At 44.8% G+C, this 14,969-nt stretch overlaps 1 protein-coding gene across 22 annotated transcripts in view; it reads right to left on the bottom strand.

Annotated features, from left to right (window-relative positions):
- The window catches only part of PTPRF (protein tyrosine phosphatase receptor type F), a 675,453-nt gene that overhangs the window by 93,755 nt on the left and 566,729 nt on the right, over positions 1–14,969 (bottom strand). The window lies entirely within an intron of this gene.

The following is a 14,969-nucleotide window of genomic DNA, read 5'->3' as shown; positions in this document are numbered from 1 at the left end:
ATGAAGCTGTACACATCACATACACATGAAGCTGTACACATCACATACACATGAAGCTGTACACATCACATCCACATGAAGCTGTACACATACACATGAAGCTGTACACATCGCATACACATGAAGCTGTACACATCACATACACATGAAGCTGTACACATCGCATACAAATGTAGCTGTACACATCGCATACACATGAAGCTGTACACATCGCATAAACATGAAGCTGTACACATCGCATACACATGAAGCTGTACACATCGCATCCACATGAAGCTGTACACATCACATACACATGAAGCTGTACACATCACATACACATGAAGCTGTACACATCACATACACATGAAGCTGTACACATACACATGAAGCTGTACACATCACATACACATGAAGCTGTACACATCGCATACACATGAAGCTGTACACATCACATACACATGAAGCTGTACACATCACATACACATGAAGCTGTACACATCACATACACATGAAGCTGTACACATCACATACACATGAAGCTGTACACATCACATACACATGAAGCTGTACACATACACATGAAGCTGTACACATCACATACACATGAAGCTGTACACATCGCATACACATGAAGCTGTACACATCGCATACACATGAAGCTGTACACATCACATACACATGAAGCTGTACACATCACATACACATGAAGCTGTACACATCACATACACATGAAGCTGTACACATACACATGAAGCTGTACACATCGCATACACATGAAGCTGTACACATCGCATACACATGAAGCTGTACACATCACATACACATGAAGCTGTACACATCACATACACATGAAGCTGTACACATCACATACACATGAAGCTGTACACATACACATGAAGCCGTACACATCACATACACATGAAGCTGTACACATCACATACACATGAAGCTGTACACATCACATACACATGAAGCTGTACACATCGCATACACATGAAGCTGTACACATCACATACACATGAAGCTGTACACATCACATACACATGAAGCTGTACACATCACATACACATGAAGCTGTACACATCACATACACATGAAGCTGTACACATCACATACACATGAAGCTGTACACATCACATACACATGAAGCTGTACACATCACATACACATGAAGCTGTACACATACACATGAAGCTGTACACATCATTGTGAAGCTGTACACATCATGGCAGCAGTACGTGAGTCTCCCTCTGTCTCTCCCTGCCAGTAACTGGTAATATTTTCTGTAAGGATGACAGGTTATTGGTAAAGGCTTTTCTGGTCCTACTTTCATTACTGCTAATGATATGTCCAATATTAAGTGATCATTGGTCATGTACATGGCTCCCAAAAGAGTGTTTCCAGGAGATGAAAATGGGGATAATTTCACAATATACAATCTAGGTTGCTATAGCAAATTTGCAATCATAAGAATGGAGCATAATTACAGCCCTCTAACATGTAGATCCCACACACAGTAAGCACTTCATCTGCAGGCAAATTAGACACTGATGTGTCAGGGAAGTGCAGGCCGGGAAACGGGAAGGAGTGCTAGATAGTCGCACGCAGCAGCATTTAACTGCAGTCACCCGTCTCGGCGTTATGCAGCAAATGCCCCGCCCCTTTAGAATGTAAGCTGTCACAAGCAGGGCCCTCTTTCCTCGTGTGCTTTTCCTTCTCTTACTTAAACCATCTCCAGTGGCACCAAATCCTTTGTTTTTCTGCCACGCTGATACTTATTTCAGTGCCGCCTGCTGATGCAGCTATGTGTATGTACCCTGTACTTGTGCCCTATTCGTTTATGTATTTGGGCGCTGCGGATACCTTGTGACGCCATATAAATAAAGCAAAATAATAATACCAACAATTTCGCTTGTGTACATACTTGCGGCCTAATGTGCAAAAACTGAGACACCCACTTTTCCCATCCATCAAGAACTCCCATCACTTTTCTGCCCCATTTCGGGATGAGGATAAAATCATTGAAAATGCAGGCGTTGTGTAAGGGCGGGGCTTAAAAACACCAATGATGTCATCCTGGGGGCGTGGCCTAATGTCACAACAGTCCTGCCCCACAAAGTGACTTCCTGTCTCAGGCTTTTCCTGAAGAGTAAACATAAAAAGCAGGTCATCTCTGTGTAACGCACACACCATGGCGGTTTTCAAAAATATACGAACATGGGCACTCAACTGCGTTAATATCGGCGTTGTGTGTAAATGAGGCCCTGTGCTGTCTTATGTTAGTGTGCATCCGTTTCGTATAACACTTGGAGGCAAACTATCTGCACATTGGAAAAATAACTATTTTCTCTGAACCAAAGGAATCAGACACAATGACTGCTCTCTGAGACTCAGTAGATGGGGAAGTTGACATAAGCAAATCTCATTGTGACAGATATTACCGTTTGCATGACATGAGAATGAGCGCACTGTACTATCCGGCATGCGCATAAAAAGCACAGAACAGGACGCCATCAGCCGTAATAATCTCTCACGGCGGTGATATATGGGGGAGACAACCGGCTCCTGCATTTACCGTTCCTCAAATAAACCCTCCAAGGGCAGTTTTATGGAAAACACACGAGAGTTCGGCAGCCCTGCTCTTAGCGGAATAGCGTATAATGGATAAATCTAACGTTGTGCTGCAATATCAGGCTGGATGTATCTCGGTAATAAGGTTTAAAATGGATTGTGTATTATTTCAGCTGCTTTCATTTGTTATGTACTGAAGCTAGATCTTTGTTACCTTTCATAAAGATGTTATTGCTACACGGATGCAAAGAAAGAGAAAATCTGCAAGTAATTGGCAGAATAAATTTAAACAGTCGGGGAACGTGCAGAATGAGACCTGCGCCAGTCCGCGCAGCGCGGCTTACGGAAGAGACTCTGCGCGTGGCTGAAAGAGCGCGATTCGGGCAAGTACGCTAGCTTGCTTATGGGGACGAGGGAGGGGGTGCTGGCAAAGTACAGAAGATTTCTATAGGATAGTCAAACGAGTCCTAGAGATCTACCAACATTCCACATTCCCCAGACCCCCTAGCTGGTGCACAGGTGTAGTCATTACTAACTATCACATTTCCCAGACTCCCTAGCTGGTGCACAGGTGTAGTCATTACTAACTGTCTCATTCCCCAGACCACCTAGCTGGTGCACAGCTGTAGTCATTACTAACTGTCACATTCCAAGATCACCTAGCTGGTGCACGTAGTCATTACTAACTGTCACATTCCCCAGACCACCTAGCTGGTGCGCAGGTATAGTCATTACTAACCGTCACATTCCCCAGATCAGCTAGCTGGTGCACAGGTGTAGTCATTACTAACTGTCACATTCCCCAGATCACCTAGCTGGTGCACAGCTGTAGTCATTACTAACTGTCTCATTCCCCAGACCACCTAGCCGGTGCACAGCTGTAGTCATTACTAACTGTCACATTCCAAGATCACCTAGCTGGTGCACGTAGTCATTACTAACTGTCACATTCCCCAGACCACCTAGCTGGTGCGCAGGTATAGTCATTACTAACCGTCACATTCCCCAGATCAGCTAGCTGGTGCACAGGTGTAGTCATTACTAACTGTCACATTCCCCAGATCACCTAGCTGGTGCACAGCTGTAGTCATCACTAACGGTCATATTCCCCAGATCACCTAGCTGGTGCACAGCTGTAGTCATCACTAACGGTCACATTCCCCAGACCACCTAGCTGTTAACGTCACCCCGCCGACCATCAAATTATTTCTCCCACCTGGATTCACATTGTCCAGCGTCATCCCCGCCACCGGCCCTCCCTTCCCGGAACGAACGCCTGGAGAGTAACTTGCAGAAGCCGTTCGTTCCCGGGGTCTGGAAATGCGCAGACCACAAACATCGGAATGGGGACGAATTCGCCTCGTTCCGAATTAGTCCACAATTTTCTATGATCATATACACCGACTGCACAGAGGCGGGAGGTAGTACGCTTCTTACTGTGATATAAACACAGCGGCATTGTGCACGATAAAGGTCAGAGGATGAGACAACTTTCATATCTCTTATTACCGTGATGAAAGTTCCCAGCGCCTGCTGCCTGTATGGAAACGTGGCTGTAGAGACGTCTATCTCTTTTAGTGCATCTGGAGGTCACATACACAACCAATACCGACTATTACTGAGCGGCTAAGTGATGCTCTTCCTGGCAATGAGACCTTTCATTTCTGAAATTAGTAGATTCACTTGGAACCCTTAAGTATAGGGAGTTCTAAGAGGTATTTACTGTGGTGAGGACGTAACTACCAGTCTCAGTGCGGGTTCTTCAGTCACTTAAAGGGGCAACACACCGGAGGAGCCAAATCTGCTGTAAGTGTAAAGCTGGCCAGATAAAGTAAATGGTTATGGTTATATATAAAACTAGTCAAAATGACCACTTCTGCAATGTACTTTAATTTTGAGCTGTGCCAGTTTTTAATTTCAGCTGCGACAGTTTTTAGCCTACAAACTCTCCATTGCACCTCCAGTCCCTGTCTTCACAGCTCCCTCTCTCCATTTCTGGCAATTTTGAAACAGATCAGTGTACCTGCAAATAAGTGACATCTTTTAGCACACAAAGGAGTAATTTGGTTGATTGAGAGGCCTCCAGTGGTCACTAGCAATACTTCACCTCATAAATGTGAGGCGTGAGTTGCCGTATGAATGTATGTGTGTATGTGTGTATATATATATATATATATATATATATATATATATATATATATATATATATATATATATACACACATTCACACACACACATACTTGTAAGGGTTCTTACGCAGTGGGTGAGTAACCGTTTTCTAAGCAGTTTGCATCATGAATAACATTGCACTAATAAACCAATACTCTATAATGCAATTAAGTCAATCTTTCCACAATGTGCATTCTGTTCATTTTAGCATTTAAAGTTTGACTTGAACCTAGCTGATTTTTTCTATTTTAAGCTTCTGTGCGCTTATTAATGGGGGCATTAAACAGCATGTTGCATTCACAGCCCAACCAGGAGCAAAAACTAATTAGTCTTGTAAACTTATATACAGAGCGATTACCTGCCGGTTCGGGTAATTCAATGTTTTCTGCACCATTGACTCGAGGGTTTGTGTACAGATGCAGCTCGCAGAAGCTCGGGGGCATGTGACCCCCATCGCACAGTCCAGGTCTGCGCAGGACCGCCATCGCCTACCCAACCTGAACATTTTGTTTTTATTTTCCACGACTAAGGCGTTGAAGGTAATTATTTCAAGAAAGCAGACTTTCAATTAATGCAGGTGACAAGAGGTTGGCGCTTAATTGGTGCAACACAAAATGAATGCAGTCTTCATTTCTGTTCTTAAGACTTGTAAACACGAATTGGGGAATCTACAGGACAAACTGCAGATTCCGGTGCTTCAATCAAACCCGAGCATAATAAAAATAACATCAGAACGTAGTCGTTCTATTTGTCCTGCGAAACACGTCCGGGTCCGTAGTGCTGGGAGGAAGACTCCGGCCCAAGGCCAGATATCCAAACACGAAGTTTGGACATACTGTATATAATAAATGTATATGCAGATTATACAGCGGTAGGTCATGTTTGGCTGTTGTGGGACTACAAATCCCAGCAAGCTGTTGTCTAGAGTCTGATTCAAAGTTGCACGATGCCCAATTCAGCTTGGATCCCTAATCGGATCATTCGCAGTGTGAGGATAAAGTTGACGCTCAGACAGCAAGAAAAAAAAACGGCCCTTGCAAAATTGGGAACGCATTGCAAATAGTGATATATTTGCAGATCCATTCACAAAGACCAATCCAATCAATCAGTTTTTATTTCCATCTGAATTAGAGAAGGGCAATAACTAATTTGCTCTAGAATCAGGCTGGAAGTGGTCATCGCTGACATCAGAGACCCATCCCAAATAAAAGGCCTGGGTTTTTACAAACACACCCAGAAAACACCATGTTTCAGACCTTAAATGCTTCCGGTCAAACTGCGGCTACTCTGCGACACCTATGTGTACGGAACTGTTCTCTCTTAATTATCCCACACAAGTGTAAGGCAAATGCTGCGCACGCACAGCCATTTGATAATCGTCTGATTCGCAAATGAATTTATTAGGGATCCATGCAAGTAGATTTGTCTGTGCCCTACGCCTATACACAAGAACAAGGCCCATCGAGCTTAAGGGTAACCCTATGGCTACGCATATAACCCTATGGCTGGGTGTTATGCCAGTGCTATTTGCAGCGCTGCTGTGTGAGGGATCGGACACATATGCCTCCCAGCATGCCCCATGTCTGCCAGCTACTCCATCAGAAAGGAGGAAGTCCAGGCAGCCGCGGGTATCGCAAAGAGCAGCTCCTACTGGGACAGCTGCCCTTGCATTGCTCACCACATATGTTAGTACATACGCAGTGGGCATCGGGATGTACCGCCGCTGCTTGGTACAGAGGCTGGAAAGTAATATGGGCCTGGCTAACAAGATGCATGGAAATGCCGCGTCTTATACTGTAGGAGTGTCGCAGGTGCCTCGCTGAAAGTGCTTGCGTACAAAGCTGGAGCGGACAGTGTGCTTCTCAGTGTATGAGCATTCAAAAGCACACTAGGGGAGGACTGTGCAGCGCATTACCAGACGTGACTGCGGCAGGAGCTGCGACTGTGTCCCACTCAGAATGATCCCCAATATCTTACTATTAATACCAAGGGTGAGATTTAATAGGATGAGATATTCAAAAAGTGTGAGAAATCTCCAGTTTTTTTAAAGCGGCAATCATTTACACTGCAAAATCAGACAGGTTTTTTACCGTGTAAATGATTGCCGCTTTAAAAAAAACTGGAGATTTCTTACCAACTCTCTCACTTTCTGAATCTCTCATCCTATTAAATCTCACCCCTAGTGTCTACATTCTTGGAATAATTCCTTCTGATCGAAGGGCTTTAGGACCCAACATGTGGAGAGAGTGTGCTGAGACAGGAAGTCCAGTGTGTCTGTTGACTACGGAATTCTACATCATATTGTACAAACACGTAACTAGAAGTAGCAGCAAGCTGAACAACAGAGTACTTGTAGTTCCCCAGCAGCCGCCTACCCTTGCTCTAGAGTAATCTTGGTGAACGCTAGTGTACCAGAAAGCGCTCTGGAGTCAATCTCCAGATACCTCCTCCGGTTCCCAATTTTAGGATCTCATTATTCGATTCCTTTGCATTCTCCCTGGTTTGGTTTTCTACTTAATCTTTTCCTGCAGCCTCAGGTGGCCAATAACGCTGTGATCTGTAAAATGCATTACAGGCAGACTGAATAAACATCATGGGGATATTGTGTTTCCATCATAGCTCCAGACGCGTCTCCGTGAGACAACCACGGCTATAGTCCACAGTCCCCCCCCCCCCCTCAAAGCAGGGACAGAGCACACCTCATCCTTGTGATCACAATATTTACGGACACCTCACACCCTGCACATCTGTGGATGCAATACTCCAGGTCTCTGAGGTATTGGGGGTGCATGTGGTATCCTTGGAAACCAGCTACACATTTAACTATGGCTCGTGGTAATAAGCTGGTTGATGTCTGTCCCACATGTACCCCAAGGGTACCCTTAGAGGAGGATGTTTGACCGCGGATTATGTCGGGTCACCCACTGGGGTCCCCGTTTCCCCTGCACTGTGTTCCCGAGATTTTCCCAGGTAAACTGTTACTGTTTCTACTGAGGGGAAAACCTGGGAAAGCAGGGCAGTGACCGTAGGGCATGGGCGGGCAACAGCAGGTGGGAAACAGGCAGTGGCGCGCAGCATCAGGCATCGGGGACAAGCAGATGGGCAGCAGCCTGCAGGGAAAAGTGGACATTGGCAGAGTCTGGCGGCTGGGCTGCAGGCATTGCGAGGCGGCTGCGCAGTGGCCAGCCTCTCCTGCCCAGGTCCAAAATCCCAGGTTAGAGCAGATTCCACTGCACATTACATGGGTTTTAACCACTAAAAAACCCTGCTTAGCTGCCAGATAGAAATCCCGGGTCACTTCACCCGGGCCTTTTACCTTGTACCCATTTCATGTGCAAAAACCTGGTATTTTCAGGTCAGTGAAAAAGCGGTAATACAAGAAAATTTTAATACACTACAGGCTGCCTAAAGTTCCACCATTTGTGCTCAGCCAGGGGAATATCTAATGCCTTTAATGAGCAGACTGTTATGTTTTATTGCAAATTGCTTTTTCAGCATTTTACAGCCCAATTCTGTATTTACAAATAGATGTAAGATGCAGAAGGCCATGCACACCATGTGGTGGGGAAAGGGCAAGATTAACCCCATCTTGTGTTCTTGGGCCCCTTTGGGTGGATAGAAGGATAATCATAGTGAATTACCACGCTTCAGCCTCACCCACGGAACGCTCAGTAAGAATTACTTCCCAGGGAAGTCTCCGTGTTTCTGATTATCCTCCATGTTATGGGACTTCACAATGAAAAGGTCCCCTTCATTTTAATAGAAAAGAAAACAGGTACCCCTGAATCCAGGCTTCCCAACTCCAGTCCCCTGGGACCCCTAATATTGCATATTCTCCTGACTTCCTAATTGGTGCACTAATTACTAGCTGACACATTTAAAAAGATGCTAAATATCTCTAATTATTGTGATTCTCAGGAGATCTGGAAAGCATGCACTGTTATGGAATCTGCTTAAAAATAGCACACCAAAAATGGCCGCCGCCACGGATGAGACAGATGCTAGTGGTCCTCTATTGTCTTGTCAGGGTAGTGCCGATTGTAGAGCACTGCCCATAAGTGCCAGGTTCCAGTAACGATGACACGCTGTGAACACGTACCCCCTGGAACCAGCAAGAAACCCTGGCAACAAGCATGTTACCTCTAGCAATGAGCAAGAAACTCCTGGCAATGAGCATAAAATCCCTGGTGATATATGTGAGACAGACATTGTTCACAGATGTAGTGTACACACTTGCAAGTGGGAGGAATGATATATCATTCATTGGCTGTACGAACTATAAATCCTCTAGTTTATACCCATCACTAGAGTTCCCCGAGGATCGGAGTTGGAGAATACTGATCTAAAGGAACTCAAGGGCGTTTAAACCACGAAACCCACTTCTCAAACATGGCCCCATGAAGCCTATGCGCGAGTATCACATTCATTTTAGCACATGAGTAGTCAGAATGAGAAATAATCAAACATTGTGAGGTAAATATTTCTAGTGGTAAAAAATAAAACAAGATTATTATGACAAAAACAGGACATACAGGGCCTGAGTCACCCACTGTGAGTATCGTTTAGATCCTCAAATACCGCTTGGTGCAACTGTGGGCAATATGGCCTCCAATGTGAGCGATAATGTATATACGTTTGCAATCACTTGAGTCCCTTAAGACCAGGGCTGGGCAACACCGGCCCTCCAGATGTTAATGAACTACACATCCCAGGATGCTTTGCATTAGTTTTGCTATGTGGCCATGCTGAAACTGATGCAAGGCATGCTAGGATGTGTAGTTAATCAACATCTGGAGGGCCGGTGTTGCCCAGCCCTGCTTAAGACGGACCATCTCCCTGTCACCGCTCAAGAATGCCCAATATTTTTCCAAGACATTTCTGAAACCACACGTGTGACTCTGGACACCTGCAGAGAAGACAAAATCTCTCAACTGCGTTCAAAATTGGCATTTAACAAAGAATTTGACCGCAGGCAAGAACTACTTTGCCCATCTAGCATATCCGAAACACATGCTCAGGTGCACACTAGGGTTAATTTTTTTTTCTTGCTGACAGGAACCAATTAACCTACCAGTATATTTTTGGACTGTGGGAGAGAACCGGAGTACCCAGAGGAAACCCACTCAAGCACGGGGAGAATATACAAACTCCGCACAGTTAGAGCCATGGTGGGAACCAAACCCAAGACCTCATCGTTGTAAGGCAGTAATTCTACTATTGACCACCAGAATCATAGGAATATATATATATTTTTTTAATTTCTGTTAAAAACTTTTTGTTTGTTTTTAAAGATAAATACACGGTTAGAAAACATGGGAGCTGATACTAGATCAATCAGAATCCAAAAAGCTTGCATTCTATATCACAGCATCTATAGACTTGTCTGGATAACAGCCTACCAACCAATCTGTTTCTAGTAAAGTTCCCCACAGTAAAAGACATTTCTGCCGATATGGTGCCGTCCAAAGGTCCTTATCCCGAAGGGCCCACAAACCTCTTCCAAGAACGTCCTGTTTCTATGCTACACCCAACCCCTTCGGGACTGGAGTAAGGATAAAGCCATATGGACAATCTCCAAACAGCTGGTGATCGAGTGCATCTGTCACTATAAATTCACATTTTACGACCAAACCGTATTAACGTTTTCTGCGTTCAATGTTTGTCTCTCGTCCCAATATATGTTCTTGTAGTGACAGGTCCACTGGGTGCGGAGGACAACAGATTCAAAGAACAGCTCCCTGCTCCAAGGAGCTGGCAATCTAGTTTATTCGAACATCTGGAAAGATTGGAATTCCAGATCTTCACAGCAAACAAATGTAACCCTCCAGATGTCAACAACTTGCTCTTTTGTTGAGCAGTCTTTGACGATGAGCTGATGAGAGCCCGTGGGGTAAAGGAACTCGTATTTTTGTGTTTGCTGGAAAAAATTGTCCAGGTGACGGATTTCTCCATATATGCCAGTGATGTTTTCTGTGTAATGTGCACAAACTGTCAACTACCAGAGAAACCAATTGTCATTTCCACCAAGTACGCGCATCTGTTGGGAGGCAAAGGGGGCTTCTGGGGGACGCAGAACGAGCCCAAAAACGAGGAACAAAGACAGCAGCGTTGGAGACTGACAAAAGAGACGGCGAGATGTATTCAATCAGAGTCATGAAATACTGCGATTAGAGGAATGTGGAATGAAGACACTAAATCTATATATGGATGCAATTAATTAGCTTATTTTGCATACACAGTCTGTAGTAATCATAAATCCTGGATTCTTGTATGTGAACATTCCGTACTATTCCCACTTCCAGGAGCGGGAGGGAGCTGGTTAATTGCGGTTAGAACTGTTGGTTAATTTCTGCCACAAAATTATCCTAAGAATATCTTGGGAATAGGATATCGGATAACAGGCCGCACGGAATTACCACATACTTGGGAACGTCACTTAGCATTAGCCTCTACGTCCCTGCCTGGGGGCTTCCGAGGGCCTCGCATCCATACAGAAATGGCTCCCATTACTGTGGGAAACATTAATTGTTCATAAGCAATAACCCGGAGACTCCTGCACGGGGAGCAGAGAGGAAGAGGAGAACCTAGAGGAACATTACAGACATAGAGATAATGTATATGTTCTATTAACACTTCTCCAAACCGTGTGACTGGAACTAGGGAGCTGATTCTGGTTGACACGCTCCCCTGCGTGTTCACACAGGGTAGCAATGTTTTGCGACTGCGCAACATTTATGCGCATGTGCAACCGCTTGGTGCGAGCGGGCATGGCAAATTGTTTATTCGCGAGTCAAACAGAATCACCCCCTATGTCAGCGCATGCTACAGATTACTGTCCCTTTTGTGCGTACACCTTCCATCCCTGTGGGTCTCTGTCTGCTCAGACGAAAAAAGGTACCGCCGGGAGCCAGTAATACTCTCCTTACGGTTCCATCTGTTCTGCAAATTCCCAGTTGCACAGACATAATCTAATCTACATAAAGCACAACATAACGGATCAATAAAAATAGCATTTTCATACTTAATAGAATGTATTTATAACGTGCGCAGCTGCACCTCTCTCCTCCCGGTTTATCTGACAGACACCAGGAGGAGGGATAGAACATAGAACCTCGTAATCCTGACTTGCAAGATAATAGTTTCAGGTAGAGAACAGAATGTGTTTGGTGTGAATGTGGGGACACTCATTAAACATCCTGGCAGCTGATGTGCGACCTTGTGTACGCAGGCATTGTACCACTTACGTAACTTACTCAGCTAAACCTGAAATAAAGACTCGGAGACTTAGGTTTGGCAGAAAGTGTTAGCTGTATTATTAAAGCACTGTAAACTAATTAATTCAATTATAATTAATTAATGGTGGCCAAGAAAGAATGGGCAATTATTTAAGCTCCACCCACAACTGACCTACGTAATCAATAGGAAGAGGGGGGTTTTGAGGACTGCGCTATCCCTGTATATGTGGTTGCAGCGGAGTAGAAGGTATACTACAGGATACCTTGGCTAATAATGTACAAGAAAAGGATTCAGCATCCTGATGAAGCCGACAAGGTGAAACTAGTCGATCTGGAGAAGGTTGGATCCAACTTGGTACTGTGCAGGATATCACACTACCCACTTGGGAAGTCTGCCGGCAGACCCTCAGCCACCACGCCCTGGTAAGCACCTGCAATTTGGACATAAACACCATATCTGCTACCTTGTGCAAAATTGCACTAAAGTACAATCAACCTTTAACTGAATACAAAATATAAAGTTAACTATAAGAGACTTTCTGTAACCTACCGAAGGAGGATTATATACTTATTTGGTACCATATGTGTTTAATTTAAGTTTGTCTTGTATTGTCATACCATCCCCAGTGTGTATACCGGTATTAGCAGAACCTTGTATATTATCATAAGATTACCTTTAGCCTTTCTTAAACCAACTATTATATATATATTATATATTTTTTTATATGTACCGTATAAACTAAATAAATACATTTTTTAATTCAAAACCAATTCAGGTGCACAGTGTGTTTGGTGTTTGTCATTAGATTATATGTGATCTTGCGCAGAGTACACCCCCCCCCCCTCTTTTCTTGTAATCAACCAATACCCTAACAACAAGCGGTATCGCCACAGTCTTCTACATTGACTGCCCACCCATCCGGGTGGTGTCGCTGTCCCTGAGTGGGTGATCCAGCGAAGGCCTTTTAGTCAATGAAGGTGAGCGCACCGAAAAACAACTATATACTGTATACCGAATCATTTCACAAAGAACTTAAATCAATTGACCTGCCATTCTTTCCCGGCAAACAGTCAACGCAATTAAGCACCCACCATCAAAGAAAAGGGGAGGGAGAGCGGGAAACTAAGGAAAAAGACTCCTCCTCTTCCTGCAGCTAATATCCCCAACAACTTTGCCATCCCCTGCATCCTTATTGGATGCCGAGTCACATGCTTCCTTAAGGTTCACACAGCCTTGGATGTTTATACACTACACGCCTATTGCAGTCATAAGCTCAGCCCATTCCACCCAAACTACATACAGTATCAGTGGGGCCTTTATTATACATACATGTATAATGAGACACCAGATGTAACATGTGCAGAGAGTTAGATTACGGGGAGTTATTTTGTTTCTGTGCAGGGTAAATACTGGCTGCTTTATTGTAAATTGCAATTTACATTTCAGTTTCAACACACCCCGCCCAAAATGTAACTCTCTCTGCGCGTGTTACATCTGCCCCACCTGTAGCACAGCACAGGCAGTTGTGTAACTCTGCATTTACTGGGGCAATAACTTAGGGTGATTCAGGCCTGTCCGCTAGGCATGTGAGTAACTGCGTGATTTTTCAGCCCAAACGTTTTTATGAAGATGCCCCCTGACCGCCCCCATTTCGCCCCTCCTGAAGCGAAAGGCCCGGCCAGTATGAAGAGCGCCAAAGCAGTTTTCAACCCGTAACAAGTGGGACTGAATCGAGCCCTTAGTTGCCATGGAAGATAATAGGCCAGATGTACTAAGCTTCAAAAGTGATAAAATGGAGAGTGATGAACAGCCAGCCAATCAGCTCCTACCTGTTATGTCACAGGCGGCATTTGAAAAATGTCAGGTAGGAGCTGATTGGCTGGCTTAATGCATCTTGCCCATGTTCTTATTAGTCGTCTGGTGAGACCACAGTAGTTCTATGCATGTTCAAACAGAGCTTTTTACAGAACAAACACCGACGACAAAAGGGAAACACGACCTCACTTCTCACACCTATTATACAGGACTCGGGGGTGACGCTCATTATTGTAAAGCAAAAACAAAAACTGCTCTTTAGCAGGAATCCACAGACAGATTTAATGTCAATGGCGTCCTCCGTTTCATCCTGCTCAGGTCGCTCAACAAACAACGGCCTTTTCCTTTAATATTCATGTTATCCTGTGATTTCCATTTCTCTCCGAGTATTTACATTGTAAATAAATTACCAGTTACATTCCCTCTTCCACCCGGGGTCGGGAAACCTTGAGATATAATTTATTTCACTGAGAACTGTATTTATTCGTCGCAGTACTATGCTGTATCCAACCCCGGGAATGCTTGTGTACCCTCATACGCCTATACTTCTCTTTGCATCACATGACATGAGAAGCGCGGTGGGACTTGGCACTCCACCAAAGGTATCATTTATAATAGGCGGAGCTACCATGCTGAGACTTGTAGTTCCGCACAGAAAAAAAAGAGAGAAAATGCTGATGTACACTCTACAGTACTAAGCACTGCTAACTAGAATATACAGTATATATAATAGACTCTCTACTTATCACACTTATGGCCCCCACACACAGCACAATTTTCAGGCATTTTCTGAGCGATTTTACTAAATTGCTCAGAAAATGCCTGAAAATGCATGTAAATCGCTGTGTATATAGCCCACACAGCGATTTACATGCGCGCACCCGCCGTTCTGAATCTGTCCAAGATTCAGAACGGACGGGCTGTACAATACAGAACAGTCGCTCAGAAAGCTCCTGCTCATCTCCCGCATGTGTGGCTGCGGGCAGATGAGCAGGGCTGTTCTGAGCGACTGAAGCCCCGCTGAACGCCGCCGCCGCTGCACCTGACACACCGCCGCCGCTGATCCCGATGACAGGCACCGCCGGAGACCACCGCCGGAGACCACCGCCGAGCCGATGACATCACCGCCGGAGACAGCCCTCCTGATGACGCCGCGGGACAGAGCCGCGATGCTGGACTCCAGAGTAGCGGTAAG

This window comes from Crinia signifera, chromosome 8, assembly GCF_055691185.1.
Source record: "Crinia signifera chromosome 8, ASM5569118v1, whole genome shotgun sequence".
In the NCBI taxonomy this organism is placed as follows: domain Eukaryota; kingdom Metazoa; phylum Chordata; class Amphibia; order Anura; family Myobatrachidae; genus Crinia; species Crinia signifera.
This window is presented reverse-complemented; position numbering and strand designations above follow the sequence as displayed.